Genomic DNA, 18,180 nt, shown 5'->3' on the forward strand with positions numbered 1-18,180 from the left:
CTTCTGGGAAAAGGGGAATTTTTAGATTTCTCATAAGCAGCTAACTTTTGCAAGGAGCAATGAGGATCTAAAATTAAACTGCCTCAATTATTTGACTTCTCAACTGACTTAGGAAACTCACAAAGGACTTGGTGTAAATTCCCAACAGCCTTAGGAAGGCGTCTTTGCAAATCTGTACAGGCTGAAATGTCCTGTGACTTTCCCACAGGACTGAGCATCTAAGTCCAGGTGGGTAGGCACTGGAATGAGGTAGCTGAAGGAAATAACTTGAAATCTTGAGTCCTGAGGAAGAGGACGTTTCTAGGATCTCTCTCCCAAGGGGTGATGCAATTTCCTCTTTAGTCTAGCCTTTTTATAGAGAAGATGATGGCCTTACATTTTCCTCACTGCCCAGCATCTCCTTTTATTTTTTAAAAATCAATTTTATTGAAATGTATTCATAAACCATATACTCCATCTAAAGTATACAGTCAGTGGCATTTGGTGTAACCACAGAGTTGTGCGTGCATCACCGTAAGCAATGTTAGAGCATTTCTTTCTATAAATTTATTTGTATTTACATTCTGTAGAGATGACGTCAAATAATACCAGCATTTCCTGATGATGCTCAGGCATCGTCAGACACATTCAGCCCCTCAGGTTTCACACGCCCCAATTTCTTCTCTTTCTGGAATTGTCTCTGTCTTTCTCTAATCTGACATCTCCTTATCACCTGGGTATTTTGGACTAAAAGTCCAAGGAATCTTCTCCTGACATCTCTACCCCATTCCCCTTATATTAGTCAGCCAAAGGGGTGCTGATGCAAAATACCAGGCATCTGTTGGCTTTTATAAAGGGTATTTATTTGGGGTAGAAGCTTACAGTCACAAGGCTCTAAAGAGTCCAACTCAAGCTACCATAAGAGGTACTTCCTCACCCTAAGTCATTGACCACGTGTTGAAACAAGATGGCAGGCAATGTCTGCAAGGGTTCAGCCTTCCTTCTTCCTTTTAAGTCTCCATGGTGCCAGCTTCTTCCAGTCTCAGCTGCAGGTTGGCATAAGGCTCATCTTTCTCCCCAAGGTTCATTTCTTTCTGGGCTCAACTGCTCTGGTCTCTTCACAAGGTCAGCTATAGACTATTAGGCTCATCTCTCTTCCCTGGGGTTACAGGATCCTCTGTGTATCTTCTCTGTGCATTTACTTCCCTGCAAAACTCTGTTTTATCAGCCCACCAATGGGGTGGGGACTCAACCCTGCATGCCCTAATGAAGTGTTCAAATCAAAGCCCTAATCTTGATTTAATAAAGTAAATATGAAACCTCTGAATTTAACACAATCAAAGGAGTACCATGCCCAGAGGAAAAGATGAGTTTATAAACATTATCAATATCTCCTTTTGGAATTCATAAATAATATCAAACTGCCACACCCTTTGTCACTAGAATTCAATGACAGTGCTATTTTTACAAAATATTAAAATTATCACTTAAATTCAGTGCCCTCCCCCCAAAAAAATGGTGTTCACCACAGCTCTGTTGGCAATATTCCCAAATATTGGAAACACACTAAGTGTGAGCAAGAGAAGGAATAAATAACCATGGAGCATTACAGTCATGTGGAATGGTCCAGAGGGACATGGATAAATCTCAAAAACACAATGTCAAATTAGAGAAAATTAAGTTGCAAATGATTCCTAGAGCTTGGTGCCATGTCTTTCCAGTTTGAGAATAAGCAGAACAATATTATGTCCTATCTGTGAGTTCTCACTACTTAGGTCATGTCAGAGGAAAGAGACACCTGCTACTGCCTCCAGGGGAGGGTTTCCCTGCACAGAGCAGGGCAAAGAGCATTTCCATGCCTGCCACCAGGAAGAGCAGCCCTGGGGCCCCAACCCACTCCAGGGTTTGCAGGTACCAGGGCTGCCAGCGAAAGCTGTGATTCACTCAGACACTAGGTGGAGCAACATTTACTCATGCAGAGAGGAGACCAAGCAAGGTCAGCTTCACTAATGGGCATCAGTTGTCCATGGCCAGTGGGTCTTGCTCCATGGCTGGCATGAAGAGATGAACTGTGCACATCCCTCTTGCACCACAAAATTAAGGATCCCACTCCCTTCCCACTGAGAATGGACACAGCAGCTGGGGGTGAACCAGGTGCCATAAAACTGTACATACCTTAGCCAGGCAGTCTCCAGGGAATGTTACCACATGCTTGGAGGCAAAGGACAGCGTGCTGGCTGGCCACTATTTGCTGCGTTCCCTCAAGGCACTCCCGAGAAGGAAGTCAACCCACAGTTACCATCCAGTCCTAGGAGCCGGGCAACACATCTAGTCCCCAGCATAGGGTTTATTTGAAGGTCACAGGGAAGGGCAGCAGACCACACTGGGAGGTCCCTACCACAAGTAAAATTATGCATACATGCATGGGAGGATGTCTGCTCACTTCGGTTTAGAAGTTATCTCTGGGAAAAGGGAAGAAAGCCAGTGGAGTCAGGGAAAGCAATTAAGGGACTGCAAGTCTGTGAAGTTCTATGTGAAAAAAAATTTAAATGATCCGAAGCAAATGAGGGGAGCTGCTAAGATTTGACCAAAGCAAGTGGTGAGTGCAAAAGTGTTTGTTACTCTTGTCTCTGCACACCTCTTAATGTTCGGAATATTTCATAAAGCATGTTTTTTGAAAGAGGCCATTAGGTCCCTTTTTCTGGCAAAGGGATCAGAAGTTGGGCGACATGTATGAATTAGGCTAAGACCAACCCACCCGGCTTATTGACCTGACTCCATAGCAAGCGTACCAGGCTGGTTTTGGTCCAGCATTCACAGATGCCAGAACTCAGTGATGTCAGAATTCCAGCAGCTCTGAGCAGCATATCCTCAGGCAACAGCCCCAGCATCTTGCAAGGAAAGAGGGCAGCAAAGAAAGCATTCCTAGAGTGTGCTCTCTCGTTCTAGGGCAGCAGAACCTTTCCCAGAACCTTCTGGTAGACCTGTAATTGGCTGAAAGTGGAGCACACGGTCACCCTCCTGACAGGAAGGCTGGGAAGTCATGCATTTGGCAGCTGGACCATGGAGTGGGCAGCAGGCTCTGCAAGAAGGCAGAAGGAGAAGCAGTGGATTTGGAGGGGGCCATCAAGAGGTCTGCCACACATGGAAGAGTGTGGGCTGGCAGCGGTCTGAAATGCTGGCGGAATAGGTTTCCTGTGGTGCAAGTGTAAGAGGGCATTACACTCAGTGGGATCTAGAGGGAAAATTAGGTTAATTGTCATTGGTGATAAAGCAGAAAACAGTAGGTACACTCTACAATCTCACAGACCAATGCCTTAAAAACATGTGTGTGTGTGTAGGTGGTGGAGGTACAAGTGAAATTATTAACAGAAAATAAAGACACAGCCTATTCACAAGAGAAAGGACATTTTCACAAATTAGAAAGAATGCAAAACAAGGAAAGGTATGTTATTGCCATTGAGTAAATTTAGGATTCCAGAAATATGGCTCTCTGAGCCCCCAGATGGTAAAAACTTTGCCGAAGCCTGCACCTGTCTGTGGACCAGCTGCTGGGAGGGATCAGGGTGGTTTGGTAATGTGGGAGCAAAGCTTTGGGGTGCGCAATGAAGCAGGACGGGATGCTGGAAAGGCAGATCGGGTTATGGCTGTGAAGAGCGCTGAACGCCAGGCACAGGGGTTCCATGGCTCAGCTCTTCCTTGGTCTTCTCCCCTTCCTCAGCCCACCTAGCCGATGCTAGGAACAACAACTCCCCCTTCTGGATCCCTCCAAACACCACCCTGCCTTCTGTGTGTGACACTGCACTGCTGTTTATTGGTTTATCTGCCTCCGCCTTTACTCTCAGGGTTACCGGGGAGCAAGAACGGTGTTTGTCCATCTCCGCATTCCCCAGCAACCAACTTAGCAGCACGGTAGGGGAGGGAATAACTGTTTGATGCATGCATGAGTTAATCAATCTTTGAAAACATGAAAAAGTTAAAGCAATGCATTAGGTAACCTCCATAGCCTGGGTTAGCATTTGAAGGGGTCGGCTAGCCCTTTCGGGGGAGGTTAAGAGAGCTCAAGTTTGAATCCCGACTCTGTTTCTGTCTAGCTCGGTGACCTTAGGCAAATTATTTAGCACCTCTGCGCCTCACTTTTCTTGACTGTAAAATGGGAATTGTAATATCAATTTATTGGGAGAATTAAGTGAGTTCCTGCAAGTAAACATCTCACATGCCTCAATACTTTTTTGCTGCTTTTATTGAGATCTTTATTAGTAGTGTTTTAGTTTCTGTGTTGTCAAAGCAAATACCATACAAATGGTTGGCATATACACTGGAAATGTATTGGCTCATGGTTTGAGGCAAGGAGAAGTCCAAAGCTGAGGGGTCGGTAAGGTGATGCTTTCTTCCTGAGGACTAGGGAACTGGGAGCTGGCGGCTGATTTTTGACTTCTTGCTTCCCAGGGATTTCTTTCTGATCTGTCTGAATTTCATTCTGCTTATAAAGGACTCCAGTAATAGGGATAAGACCCTGATGCAGCTGGTGCACACCTTAGTTGAGGTAAGCTCATTGAAAGACCCTACCTACCACGGGTCCACACTCACAGGAAGGACAAAGCTTAAGAACATGATTGGGAAGCAGATGTGGCTCAAGCGAATGGGCTCCCGTCTACCATATAGGAGGTCCAGGGTTCGATACCTAGGGCTTCCTGGGGGAGGCGAGCTGGCCCAGACGAAATGCCATCCCACGCGGGGTGCCGCCCTGTGCAGGGGTGCCAGCCAACGTGGAGAGCTGACACAGCAAGATGATGCAACAAAAAGAGACACAGAAGAGAGACAATAAGAAACACAGTAAAACCAGGGAGCTGAGGTGGCACAAGAGAATGACTGCCTCTCTCCCACTCTGGAAGGTCCCAGGATCAGTTCCCGGAGCCGCCTAATGAGAATACAAGCAGACACAGAAGAACACACAGCGAATGGACACAGAGAGCACATGAGAAAGGGGGGAGAAATAAAAAAAAAAAAATAAAATAATAATAGAAAAAAAGAACATGATTTTCTAGAGCACGCAGCTTTAAGGCACTACAAGTAGTATCTCCATTTCCATTCTGAGGGAAACTGTGGAGAACAGACTGAGAGTGGGAGCGAGATTGTTAATTTCACAACTGAAAGGTTCTAATTGCACAAAGACTTTGTTTCCCTTGTAAGAAAATTAAAATATTCAGATAAAGCAAAAGCCTCCTTGACCACTGCCCCTTGCCTTGGTACAATTTCCTACCCCTCTCTTGGAGGAAGCACTGTTCTCAGGGGGACCCTTACGGCATTTGTGCCCAAGGGGAATTACTGTGAGGACTACAGAAAACAGGAATGGGCAAGCTAGCTAAGGGTTGGGGAGAATGGCATGCATTCAGTCAACTCTAATCCACTGTAGAAATAGCTACAGTCAATTTTTCTACAAGGTGAGGTGGAAGTACAAAGGAGCACAGGCCATTCTTCCCAGGGCTACATAGAGCAAGCAAGGAGTGGGCAAGAAGGATCTAGAAGAATGGGCCAGATGATGAAGGCCGGTTGTCCAAGTAAATAATAAGAGAAACCAACGTTTACTGGTGCTTACTGTGAGCCCGCCGTGGTTCTAAGCGCCTGATCTGTACCAGCTTATTTAAATCTCACAACCCTGCAAGGCAAGCACTGCATACACCCTTATTTTATGGATGGGAATACTGAGGCATACAAACAGGAAGCAGCTTGCCCCAGACTGCATGGCCAGCAATTGAGAAAACCAAGATTATGAACTCCAGCCGCTGACCCCAGAGCCCACTGGCCTGCTTTCTCATCTGCCGTGGGGTATGCGGAGCTGAAAGGGCAGCTGGGGCATGTTTGTTTGAGAGAGTGTGTGTCTACTGTGGGCAGAGGCTGTGCAAAATGGGGAGAATCAGTGCTCCCACCCCCACGAGATTGGGTTGAAAGGAGTTCACGCTTGAGAAGTGCATGGCACACGATAAACGCTTAACTAAGACAACCCACTCCCACCAACACCCACAAAAAGGAACAAAACTTGGAAAACCCCTGCAGATCACACATGTCACACTGGACCTGAGAGTAGATGCTATGTTGCACATCTTTGGACACCTATCTCCAAGTAATCCAACTTGAAAGTCACCTAGCATCGAGGATCCTAATAATTTAAATATAAAATATTCACAGGAAGCTGATGGAGATGCCAACATGTATTTTCAAGAGATCATTTGATCTATCTGCAAAAATTACAAAACTGCCACAAAGCAAAGGGATCAAGAATTGTGCATGTGTGTGTTTTTAAAAACTAGATACCAAATGATCAGGAAGAATGTCTAGAAGTTTATTCATTTGAAAAACTCTATCGCTGGCTTAAATACAAATTAATTGCTAAGATGCAGAATCCGAAAGTGCTCTGTGTTCAATGAGATGTCATCCATTTGATATGGGGCTTTGTTAATTGAATGTGTAATTTGAACAAATTCAAAAGGAGTATGTCACACTTAAGGAGGTTAAGAAAAGAACACCGCCTGGAATACGGAAAGATCGTCAAGCAGTAAGATAATTTTTTAAAAAGCAATTTGGAACAATAGACACATTAAGCTGCTAAGTGCTGGGAAAACTCACCTTTGGTGGGTTACAAAGGTCAAAAGAGCTGGACGCCAAATGAAAATGTCCTTGCCAGGCATTGAGTCTGAAACGAAAATTGGTTTGCAACACAGAGTGAGCAGGAAAATCTTTAGACATGTCCCAGGGTCTGTGACAGTGGTTGTCGGTTGCATGGAAACTCCGGGCAGGGGGACACTCGCGACAGAAAACTAACAAGATCCCAAACAAACAAGTCAAAAAGGAAAATCCATTTACCTACCTTGATAGCTACCAATTTTAAACTGAGCTGGAAGCCACTGAGTTTCTGAAGAGTTGGCAGAGCCTTTATCTCTCCTTGGGCTGAGTTTTGCTATTAGTGAATCCTGGAGAAAAAAATTGTTTACTCTGTCAGTTTCCCCAGTTCTCTTTCTTGAAGATAATAATGATAGCTAACATTTATCAAGTATTTAGCATCACCCCCAAACACTCGGCACACCTTGTCTTGCTTAACTGTGATCACCAGGTGCCTTAAAGTCCAATTTTGCAGGTAGGTGACTTAAGTACTTTTCCCAAGTCCATGGCCAGTGAGTAAAAGAGGCCTGATTAGAATCCAGAACCATCTGCTCTAGGCCCTGAGCTTCTGACCATTTCACTAAACTGCTTCTCCTGGATGATATTCTTTTGAAAGGATGGAAAGGTTGGTTGAACATGAAAGTAAATTAAACTGTTTAAACCCATTGGTGTCACCAGCAACCCAAGACTGATTGGTTTGTTAACCAGCTTTAGGGCGCCAAGCCCTATGAGAAGTGAGTCTAGTTTCATACCTCTTTTTTGGTGGCCCTTTGGAAGGGTGCGGGGATTAGAAGATACCAAATAAAGGCAGCAATAAGCCTGCCTAAGAGATATCAGGAGATTTTATTGTCCTCTTATTAGGGATCTGTAGGGATCTCATTGTTAATTCCAGAATGGAGATTCTGTGCAAGATGGCCTCTGCTCAGGCCAGCTCACTGCATGGGCCAGCCGGCCTTCACCAGAAGGACCCAGCAACAAACCCTGGAACTCCCATATGGTAGATGGGAGCCCAGTTGCTTGAGCCACATCCACTTGCCCAGTCTGTGCCGTCTCTCACCATTATAACAGCTGGGGATTTTATTAAGGAGGATAGCTCTGAATTTTTGTATCTTAGCAATTAATTGATGTCTAATCCCTTGATAGAACATTCTAAATGAATGTACTTCCAAACACTTTTCCTGTTCACTTGGGATCCAATAAAAAACAAAATCTTGGTTCTCTTTTGGTTTGTGATGGTTTTGCAATTTTTATTTCCAGGATGTTTATCCTGGGCAGAGCCCATTGATTTCCTCCTTCCAACTCAGACCAGGCAGGTCCACATTCTGAAAGCTTACCATATGGGAAATCAGACAAAAGCCCAGAATTCCTTATGTCGCAGTACAGAAATGAAAAGTGCAATCTTAAACAGTGTCAGAGGTTTCTCTTAGGGAGGAAATCGTCTTTGAGAAAACACCTTGTGGGGAAGATGAGGCCCAGAGGTCACCTGTCGACAATAGCAAGGTAGCAAAGAGGTCATCAGAGCATCGAGTCTTAGAAACGAGCAGATCTGGGCTAGCAGGGCAACAGGAGCGACAGGGTGGGAGGAACAAGAAGAGTGGATCAACATTACCAGAAACTGGGATCACAGTGGTAGAAATCGCGAAGGGCTGTTAGGATGAGGACTGTATGTGGGATTTGAACTTGTGGCATTGCTGCAGTGTAAACACACCCGGAAGGCCGAAGACTTCTCCATAAGCCAATCCTGCATGAGAGTGGTTGGGACTCTTGGGTGGGAATCATGGAAAAAGGTGAATTTTCCTTTTGGGTTGACTGGCTTGTGGAATGGGTCAAAATGAGCAGGATGGGGAGGTGGTCCCCACAGTGAGTTCAGTGAAATCCAGAGGTGAAGGATGGTGTGAGCTAGAAAATGAAACCACCCCCTTCTCAAATTCGCAGGCCTTCCAGAGGGTCCGCCAGCACAACAGGGTTTCAAGCTGTTTTATCTAGATCTGAACAGGTCCAGAGGTCTGGTGCAGTTTGATGAATTCCAAAAAGAAATATTGATTATGTGTGTAAACTGCTCTGTTCCTCTGGGCATGGTACCCTCTGATTGTATTAAATTCAGAGGTTTCCCTTTTGCTTGATTAAGATTAGGGCTTTGATTCAGCCACATCGTAGGATGTTGAGTCCCTGCGCCCTAAGTTGGTGGACACTTAACACAGAAAATGACGAGGCAGAGGAGAGAGCTTAGTTTAGACTCTGAGGGCCCCGGGAGAGAACTGAGCTGTTCTCCTGGTGGTCTACAGCTGGCCTTGTGGAGAGGGCAGAGTAGCTGGGCCCAGATAGAAATGAGCCCTGGGAAGAGAGATGAGCCCTATGCCAGCCTACAAGAAGCAGCTGGGACCCCGAAGCCTTAAGAAGAAGGAGGAAGGCTGAACCCTTGCAGACATTGCCTGCTGTCTTGCTTCAACGCATGGCAAATGACTTTGGGTGAGAAATTACCTCTTACGGTACCTTGAGCTAGACTCTTTATGGCCCAAATAAATAACCTTCGTAAAAGTCAACAGAGTTCTGGTATTTTGCATCAGGACCCCTTTGGCTGACTAATACAAGGTCTCAGATTATTTCCATGGATACATTCCAAGACAGAGAAACATTCTTAGACAAAAGGAGCACAGGTCATCACTGGCAGCCCTGATAAAAACAAAAAAAAACATTCCTTTATTGAGCACATATCACATGTCAAGCACCATCCTAAGCTCTTGGCATGTCTTAAATCACTTACCCCTCAACAACATACCTCTGAGGAAGACGCTGTTCATTTCTCCGTTTTACAAATGAGGAAACTGGCACAGAGAGGTTGCAGGATTTTCCCAAGATTGCATAGCTGTTGAGCGGTGGAGGGAGATGGGAACCCAGCCAGGTGGGCTCCACAGCCCACACTCGTCAGTAAGGAAATGCTGGATGAAGGCACGAGGGCTTATTCTAGAAGCACCTCTGACTCCAGATCCCAGCACTGTTAAGTGGGAAACCATAAGGACTCCTAATTCTAATTACAGAAACCCACAAATTAGGTCGTGGACACGTAGATGTCAAAGACATGAGCCGCTCCGTGGAGGAGCCCAGAGTGTAATGGGAAGCCAGGCTGGGGCCAGCAATGGTCCTGGGGGTGATGAATGGAGGTTAGTGAAGGAGGAAGCTGTGCTCTGGGACCACCAGGACAGGACCCAAGAAGCTGACAGACATATCACAGAAAAGTGTTGAGCTGCTTCTTAGATTGGGGGGATATCATTGACTGAACTTCTTGTATGCATCTGAAACGAGGCTAGGAATTCCACATATGTTATTTTACTTCATTTAACTATTGAAATAATTCTTTGAGGCAGGTGAAAATTTTTAACAACCCTTCCTTTGTGCAATTTCCACCCCACTAGTGTTTCCTGAGACTTGGAAAACCATGGGGTGCATGGAAAGTGTTGGGAAAGTCTTTTTTCTTCTCTAACCCCCCTAGCATCTTAGGGACCCCGTTAGCGTCACAGTTAAGAGAACCATCTCTGGACCTCGCCTGCCTGCGTTTAGGTCCAGCCTCTGCCTCTTGACTGAGAAGCAGCATTAGACCAGGGGTAGGCAAACTTGATCCTCCTGTTTTGGAAATAAAGTTTTATTGGAACACAGCCATGCGCATGTACTTACTATCATCCTTGTCTGCTTTCATACTGCAGGGCAGAGTTGAATGGTTGCAACAGAGACTAAATGGCCCGCAAAGTAATTGCCACCCGGCCCTTTACAGAAAAAGTTTCCCAACCCCTGATTTAGGCAAATGATTTCATCTCTCTGGAAAAAATGGGCAAAGTCAAAGTGCCTGCCCCGTTGTGTTCCTGTGAGTATTCAATGAGGGATTTCACGTGGAGCCTGTGGACTGGGAGAAGCACCCAGAGTTGTTCACCATAAATATCTTTGTTGTCCTTGTTCTTGGAGATAACTGTGTACCAGGAAGAGCCTTCACTTCTGAAGGGTTTCAGCCAAGGCCCAGGTTTATCTCAATTTATTCCAGTTATTATGGAAAAACTGCTGAGCAGCAACCTGCTTCTGAGGCTCAAACCCATGTCCCAAGGTCCACAAACAGCCTTGGGAGGAAACATGCATGAGGCCCTGATGGTCGATCAGGCAGTATTTTTGTGGAACCTGGGGCCTGCATTGCAAGATGTGCCTCTAGGCTCCAACAGGGAAATGGCGAGTGAAAGCTAGTAATGGGACAGAACATAGAAGACATCCACTGGAGGCAAGCGGGTGTGGTTCAACTAACTGGGTTCCTGTCTACCATATAGGAGGTCCAGGGTTCAAAGCCCAGGGCCTCCTGGTGAGGACAAGCTGGCCCACGTGGAGTGCCAGCCCGCATGGGAACGTGGCCCTGCACAGGAGCGCCGGCAGACGTGGAGAGCTGGCACAGCAAGATGACGCAACAAGAGACACAGAGGAGAGAAAATAAGAAGACACAGCAGACCAGGAAGCTGAGGTGGCACAAGAGTGTGATCACCTCTCTCCCACTCTGGAAGGTCCCAGGATCGGTTCCTGGAGCCGCCTAATGAGAATACAGGCAAACACAGAAGAACACACAATGAATGGACCCAGAGAGCAGACAACAGGGGGAAGGGGCAGGAGGGGAGAAATAAATAAAATAAGTCTTAAAGAAACAAAAAAAAAGGTATCTACCAGAATTGAATAGTTGCTACTTTAGCAGTCTATCGTAAAGGCCTTTTGGGGGGTTGCCTCTGTACATGACAGTGTACTATGCCACAGAGGGACTCGTGCCTGCACAGATCTCCTCTCCTGGACAATGTGCAACCCTCCCTGCCCAATGTTGGCTAGTGCCAGCACACAGCTGCACCCTTTTCCTACGAATTGCCCTCAGATCAGGAGTACTGCCTTGGAAAATGACAAGGTAGCTATGTCTGTCCTTAGGGTGGTCCTGCAGATGACACAAAGTCCAGCACCCTGGCCTCAGGAAGTTTTAGCTCTGTGGTGCCATTAACTCGAGAGTCCCTGTGGGTTCAGTTTATTTGGTTATCCTGTGAGCTTGCCCATACCTGGTTGTTTACCAAATCCCAAACACCCTGTGGAAATAGCCCCATTTCCCTGTGATCAGCTCAAACAGGATAACCACACAGTTTTTCTGCCCTAGGATGGAATGCAGTAAAACTCAAGGATTGTCTTCTTTCAGGTTCAGTTATTCCTGCCAGTGGTTACTTTGCTAAATACGGGCATGGATTTAACTTAAAAAAAAAAAGTGCAGTTCGTTCAAGGGAGAGAATCTCCCTTGCACAAGTCTGAGCAGGGAATAATGATGAATCCTGGGGGCCGCGAAGGCGGGAAGTTCAGATGAGTTACAACAGATGAAGTCCAAGTTTCTCTCCCCTGCTCAAGGATCTTGCTCTGTCAATAGCTCCAGAAACTGGAAGAGCAGACATCGCCACGTGATGGGAAGCAGAGATGCAAGCCATGGCAACCAAGGATTGCAGCAAGTCAGCACCGGAGCGCGTTGTAGGGAGAAAGCCGAGTGCCAACTCCTTGATTTTCTACCTCTTTTAGCCTCACCGTGAGCCAACGAATGTGTTGCTTATGCCAATCCAAAACCTGTTTGTGATATTTGTAATGGCAGCTCTCAGGCAAACTAAGACACCAAACTTTCCTCATTACTTAACACCTTTGTGACTATAATACAAGACCACCTACTGTTCACATTTTTTTTAAAAATATGCTCACTTTCTAAAGACTTCAGGACATTTATTTTAAAAGAAAGTGTATTATCACCAACATAAATGGAAAAGAGGCTTACTTGCTCTCAGTCACAGGTTTGATATGCTAGCTGTATTTTGTCCTGGTACAATTAAAATAAGCTACATCTGTCAAGGAAAAAACGTTTTTTCCATTTACCAGCAATTTAACCCTGTATACCAACAATGGCACAGGTACCCCATTGAGAGAAACACTGAATAATGTCTTTGAATAATCATATCAACCATTTTAATGTCTGTTTCTTTTTCAAAGTACTATCCAGGAAATGCCTACATCAGAATCATTGGAGTAACTTTTTTAATTTGAGAAGCTATGAGTTTACAAAATGATTGCACATACCATACAGGATTCCCATACATCACCCCACCATCAACACCTTACATTGTTGTGACAACATTTGTTACAAAAGAAGAGAGAACATTATCATAATATTACTGCTATCTTTAACCCATAGCTTATATTTGGTGTATTTTTCCCACAAATCATCCTATTATTGACACTATGTTGTTTTTTTTTCTGTCTGCTCTCTGTGTCCTTTTGCTGTGTGTTCTTCTGTATCTGCTTGTATTCTCATTAGGCAGCTCCAGGAATGGATCCTGGGGCCTTCCAGAGTGGGAGAGAGGTGATCATTCTCTTGCACCACCTCAGCTCCCTGATCTGCTGCATCTCTTACTATCTGTCCTCTGTGTCTCTTTTTGTAGCGTCCTCTTGCTGCTCCAGCTCTCCGGGCAGGCCAGCACTCCTTGTGGCCTAGCTTGTCACACGGGCCAGCTCACCTTCACCAGGAGGCCCTGGGCATCCAACCCTGGACCTCCTATATGGTAGATGGGAGCCTAATTGCTTGAGCCACATCCGCTTCCTGACACTATGTATTACTACTGTACATTTGTTATAGTTCATGAGAGAACATTCTCATATTTGTACTGTTAACCACAGTCCGTCATTCAACTGTGTTATACAGTCCCCTGCCTTGGACAATCCATCCAAAGTGTATGTTGCGGTGCTGTCCAGCGTCTCCGCTCCCGAAGAGGTAAGGACGAACAGAGCAAGACAACACACAGTAACCGCTCTGGAGACGCAGGCTGGTGGCACAGGTCTGATTTATTGAGGAAGTGTAGTAGCTTTCATAGACCATGAGGCAACGTGCAAGCAGCTTACTGGCTATGCTAATTTAGTGAGGCTGATTGGTTCAAGCGCTCTAGTTGCTGGGGGGAAGGCAGATTTCCGAAGGACATGCCCAGGCATGTCCGCCGCATGCCTCTGCACCATCTTTTGGGTGGCATCCCAAAGGCCTTATAGTTAGAGAGGTTTTCCTACGTCTAACAAGGTGTCGGCGGCTTGCCCACAAGTGTACACTCAATGGTTCTCAGGCTCATCACAGCTGTGCTGTCATCAACTCAGTTCATTCCAGAGTGTTTTCATTACTCCAAAAGGGAAAATCCCATACTTCCTTTCATCCCCCATTATCAACCCTCAGCATCGTTACAGTAGTTTCTTTGCCATTACTGTTAGAAATATTATACTATTGCTGTTAATTGTATTCTATGTTACATTTTAATAGAGGAACGTTCTTGTATTTGTGCTATTAACCACAATCATCATCCACCACCAAAATCACTGTTATACAGTCCCTAGTTTATCCTTTAGCTTTCTTTCAATTGACATCAACCTCCATAGACTACCCCTTTCACGAACAATCACATATATAAATAAGCAGTGTGGATTTTACTCACTGTACTGTGTTACCATCGACTCTAACCATTTCCCCACATTTACAATCTCCCTTTTTCAGCATCAGCTCCCCCTTCTCAACCCACCTTCCATCCACTGGAGTAACTTTTAAAGTGCTTAGTCCTGGGCTATACCCTGGAATGACTAAATCGGAGGCTTTCGTAGAGGAACCTGAGAATCTGTATTTCTAATAAGAGTTCCCTGGTGATTCTTATGCTTACTAAAGATTGAGAACCACTGATGTTACGCGTTAAATTGTGTTCCCTAAAAATATTTGTTGAAATCTGTATTGGTCAGGGTTCTCCATGGAAACAGAATCAACAAGAGATATCTGTCAATAGTATGCAATTCTATAAGTTTCTCATGTGACCATGGGGAAGCACAAGTCCAAGTTCCACAGGCAGGCTGCCACCAGGGGCGCCAATAAAAGTCCAATAAAGGTCCTTGACGAGTTCTGGGAGACACTGGCTGTCCAAAGATGAGCTGGGAAATTCTCACTCAATGCTGGAATCACTTTCCCCTTATAAGGCATTCACCTGATTGGATATATCATCACTGATTGCTGATGGCAATCTCCCTGGCTGATGTAACTGTAACCAGCTATCTATGATTTACCACTGCAGTGAAGTCAATGGTGACTAACGTCCATGAATGCCCTTGTATTACAAGTAGCCCTGGGCACAATCACCTGGCCAAATTGACACATTAGCCTAACCATGACAAAATCCAAATTCCTAGTACCTGTGAATGTGACCTTAATTGGAAATAGGGTCTTTGCAGTTATCAAGTTAAAATGAGGTCACACTGGATTAGGGTATTCTTATAAGAAGAGGAGACACAGAGGGAACATGATGTGAAGACAGAGAGACAGACACAAAGGAAAGACGGCTGTGTGAAGACAGAGGATGCTCCACAGCCAAGGGAGCTGTGGCCTGGCCACGCCAGAAGATCCCAGGAAGAACTTGCCTCTAGTGCCTTGGGTGAGAGTGTGACACCTGCCAACACATCCACGAGTCCTTGATTTGGGCCTCCAGAATCGGGAGACAACAAATTTCTGTTGTTTTAAGTCACCTAGTTTGCAGTAATTTTTTATGGCTTTCCTAGGAAATGAGTATGTCTATGCTATTTTCTTGTTTACAGATGAGGAAACTGCAGATCAGAGATTAAGGGTGACTTCAGGCTTCCTGCTACAAGGCCTGTTTTTTTAAAAATTAACAGCAGCTGCCTCTCCAGGAGAAACTGAGGGCACAAGGCAAGAGCTGGGGTGAGACAATCGAGGGCACAGAATTTATGGAGGCTCGCCTGGCACCAGTGCCCTTCCTGGGGCAACTTTCCTGACACGCAGCCCCATAACCACCACCATAATAGGAAGTATCTTGTCCTCATATTGGCTTCCTTGCAGGGACCCTTAAAGTTGTGTAAAATCTTCCAAAAATCTTGAAAGCAATGAAAGTTTGTTGTGGAAGCTCATCCATTCTGTCAGAAAGGTATGCTGGAATACATATCACAGGCCTGCACATGCGTGTGCACACACTAACACCCACAAACCACCCACGTGCAGTCTTGACTTCACAGCAGAGAGAAACTGGGTCCTTTCCTGGAGAATTTTCCAATCTCAGCTTGGATTGAGCCTCCTGCTTTCAGCACACTTCCCAGTCCATGATTCACATGAATATTTGAACAGTACAGAGCACTCTCCCCTCGGCCTCCAGCTGATTCTTGCAGCGATCCAGACAGGCAGATTTTATTTCTCCCATCTGGCAGATGGGACATCACAATTGCCTGAGGTCACAGGGGAGGTGACCCCACCAAGTCAGTCCTCTCGTCCCCTTTCCCCGCAGACCCAGAGGCCCAGGCTGGATGGGAGCTGGCCTGTGGCTCCCCCAGCCCGGCTGGACCCACCGCACCTGGGAAAGGTACTACTTCTGGCTGAACTCACTAAACCTGAAGAAATTTCTACCTCTAGCCACGCATTCGTCAGAGGAAAGAGACTGCCGTGGATTTTGGGATGGAATAAAGTACTTTCCAAAGATACCCCTTCCTCTCTGATCTGCAGAGGCCGTCTTGGGTTACTCATCGACCACTCATATCTCAGCACCCTCTATTCCCCTTTAACGCACTCTCACACCCGTTATCCCATTTGATCCTTACAGCAAGCATGCCAAACAGTCAGAGCAGGTGTAATGAGGGTCAGCATGAAGGACAGAGAAACAGATACAGGAAGGACTCACACAGCAAGCCGGGCTTGAAGAGAACAATCTCTGGGATGACAATATCGGCACTGGGGATAAACTTGGTGACCATCACTCCCTTTATTTTCCAGATGTGGAAACTGAGGCTCAGATAGGGAAAGAGACAAACCTAAGGAGACCCAGCTAGTTAGATGCAGGGTAAGGGCTTGAACTCAAGCGTCCTGACCCTGGCTAAGGTGTCTTCCAGAGCCTTGATGCTGAATCTGCTTCTCTATTCCCCTGCCCTGCAAGTCAAGGCTAACTTCTCGTTTATGGGACTGGGGGGTTTTCATTTTCTTTTTTGTAGTTGCCATGGGTGAGTATCCACATGTTTGCCCTAATAGCATCACCCCAATACATGATCTGGGAGTTTGCCTCCAGCATCACCCCCATTTGAGAAAATGGCAGCTGCCCATCAGCAAAAGGGTCTCAAAGAGTTTATTTTCTTAGCGTGAGTCCAGGCCGAATGAAGAGGGTCACTCCATGTTCAACAGGACTTAGACCAAGGCTTAGGAAGGAATCAACACATTTGGGCCTGTGACGTGGTCATCCTGTCAAAGACAATCCTTCTTAATCACGACAGCATGAGACAGAGGGGGAAGCTCATGATTTGAGCAGAAAATCATTGAACTATGTGGCTATTGGTCCTGCCTGGGCTTTGTCCAAGCCAAGGACAGAGACTTCTGTGAAATAATAAATTAGCCCTAATTTATTAGGGCTATTAGCCATGAATGGCTATTAGCCATTCATTCATCCACCCAAACATCCAAGCGTCCATGCAATCATCCTCCATCCATCCTTCCATCCATCCATCCATCCATCCACCATCCTCAGTTCTTTCCTTCTTCCTTCCATCTCTGCATTCTTTCATTCATCCACTTATTTATTTGTTTATAAATTCAATGATACCTTCATTCATTTATTCATCCAACAAATATTTATTAAGGACATTTTAAAATCAATTACTTCTAGCATCAGCCTAGGTCAACCGTACCCCTTTTTATAGATGAGACAACTGAGGACAGAGGAATTATATAATTTCCTCAAAAACTACTTCTTAAGTTCATAACATTAAATAACTTTCCTTAGAAGATTTTTATCCATAGGAGGGAGGGTATCAAATGTGAGCTGGTTATGATGATACACATTTCAAAGCTTTTCTCCAACCTCATTTCTTAAACACTCAGCAAGCACTTACTGAATACCTACTGTTCATTTATTGAACACTTTTTATGTGCCAAGCAGATAGCAGGAGCCAAAGCCACAAATAATAAAACAAACTTGGATCGTTTGGTGGGAGGTGAGTACACAGAACTTTTAGCAATCAATTATATTTTTAAAATGTGGTAAGTACAATGATGAAGTTCAGCAAAACAGAAAGTAAGTCATTTGCTCATGGTGGCCTGGGAAGTTTGCCTAAAGGACTTGTCAAGTTAGATCCTAATGAAAAAGAAGTAATTTGCAAAAGAGGAGTTTCAAGTAGATTTTTAAAAAATGTTTTATTTTGAAATACTTTCAAATTTATAGGCCAGTTACAAAAATAATACAAACTCCATACAGAGAACTCCAACGTACCCCTCCCTCCCAGACACCAGATCCCACCAGTTTTAACATTTTGTCACATTTGCTGTATCATTCTATCTATCTAACTATAAATCCATTTTCTGAACACTTGAGTGTAGATATATGCATCATGGTCCTTGAACACATTTGAGCTGTTCTTAGCCTTTTTGCTCAGGAAATAATGCCACAGTGAATGTGTTTTTCTATTTATGGAGGTATATCCACAGAGTAGATTCCTAGA

Source organism: Dasypus novemcinctus, chromosome 2 (assembly GCF_030445035.2).
Source record: "Dasypus novemcinctus isolate mDasNov1 chromosome 2, mDasNov1.1.hap2, whole genome shotgun sequence".
Classification (NCBI taxonomy): Eukaryota; Metazoa; Chordata; class Mammalia; order Cingulata; family Dasypodidae; genus Dasypus; species Dasypus novemcinctus.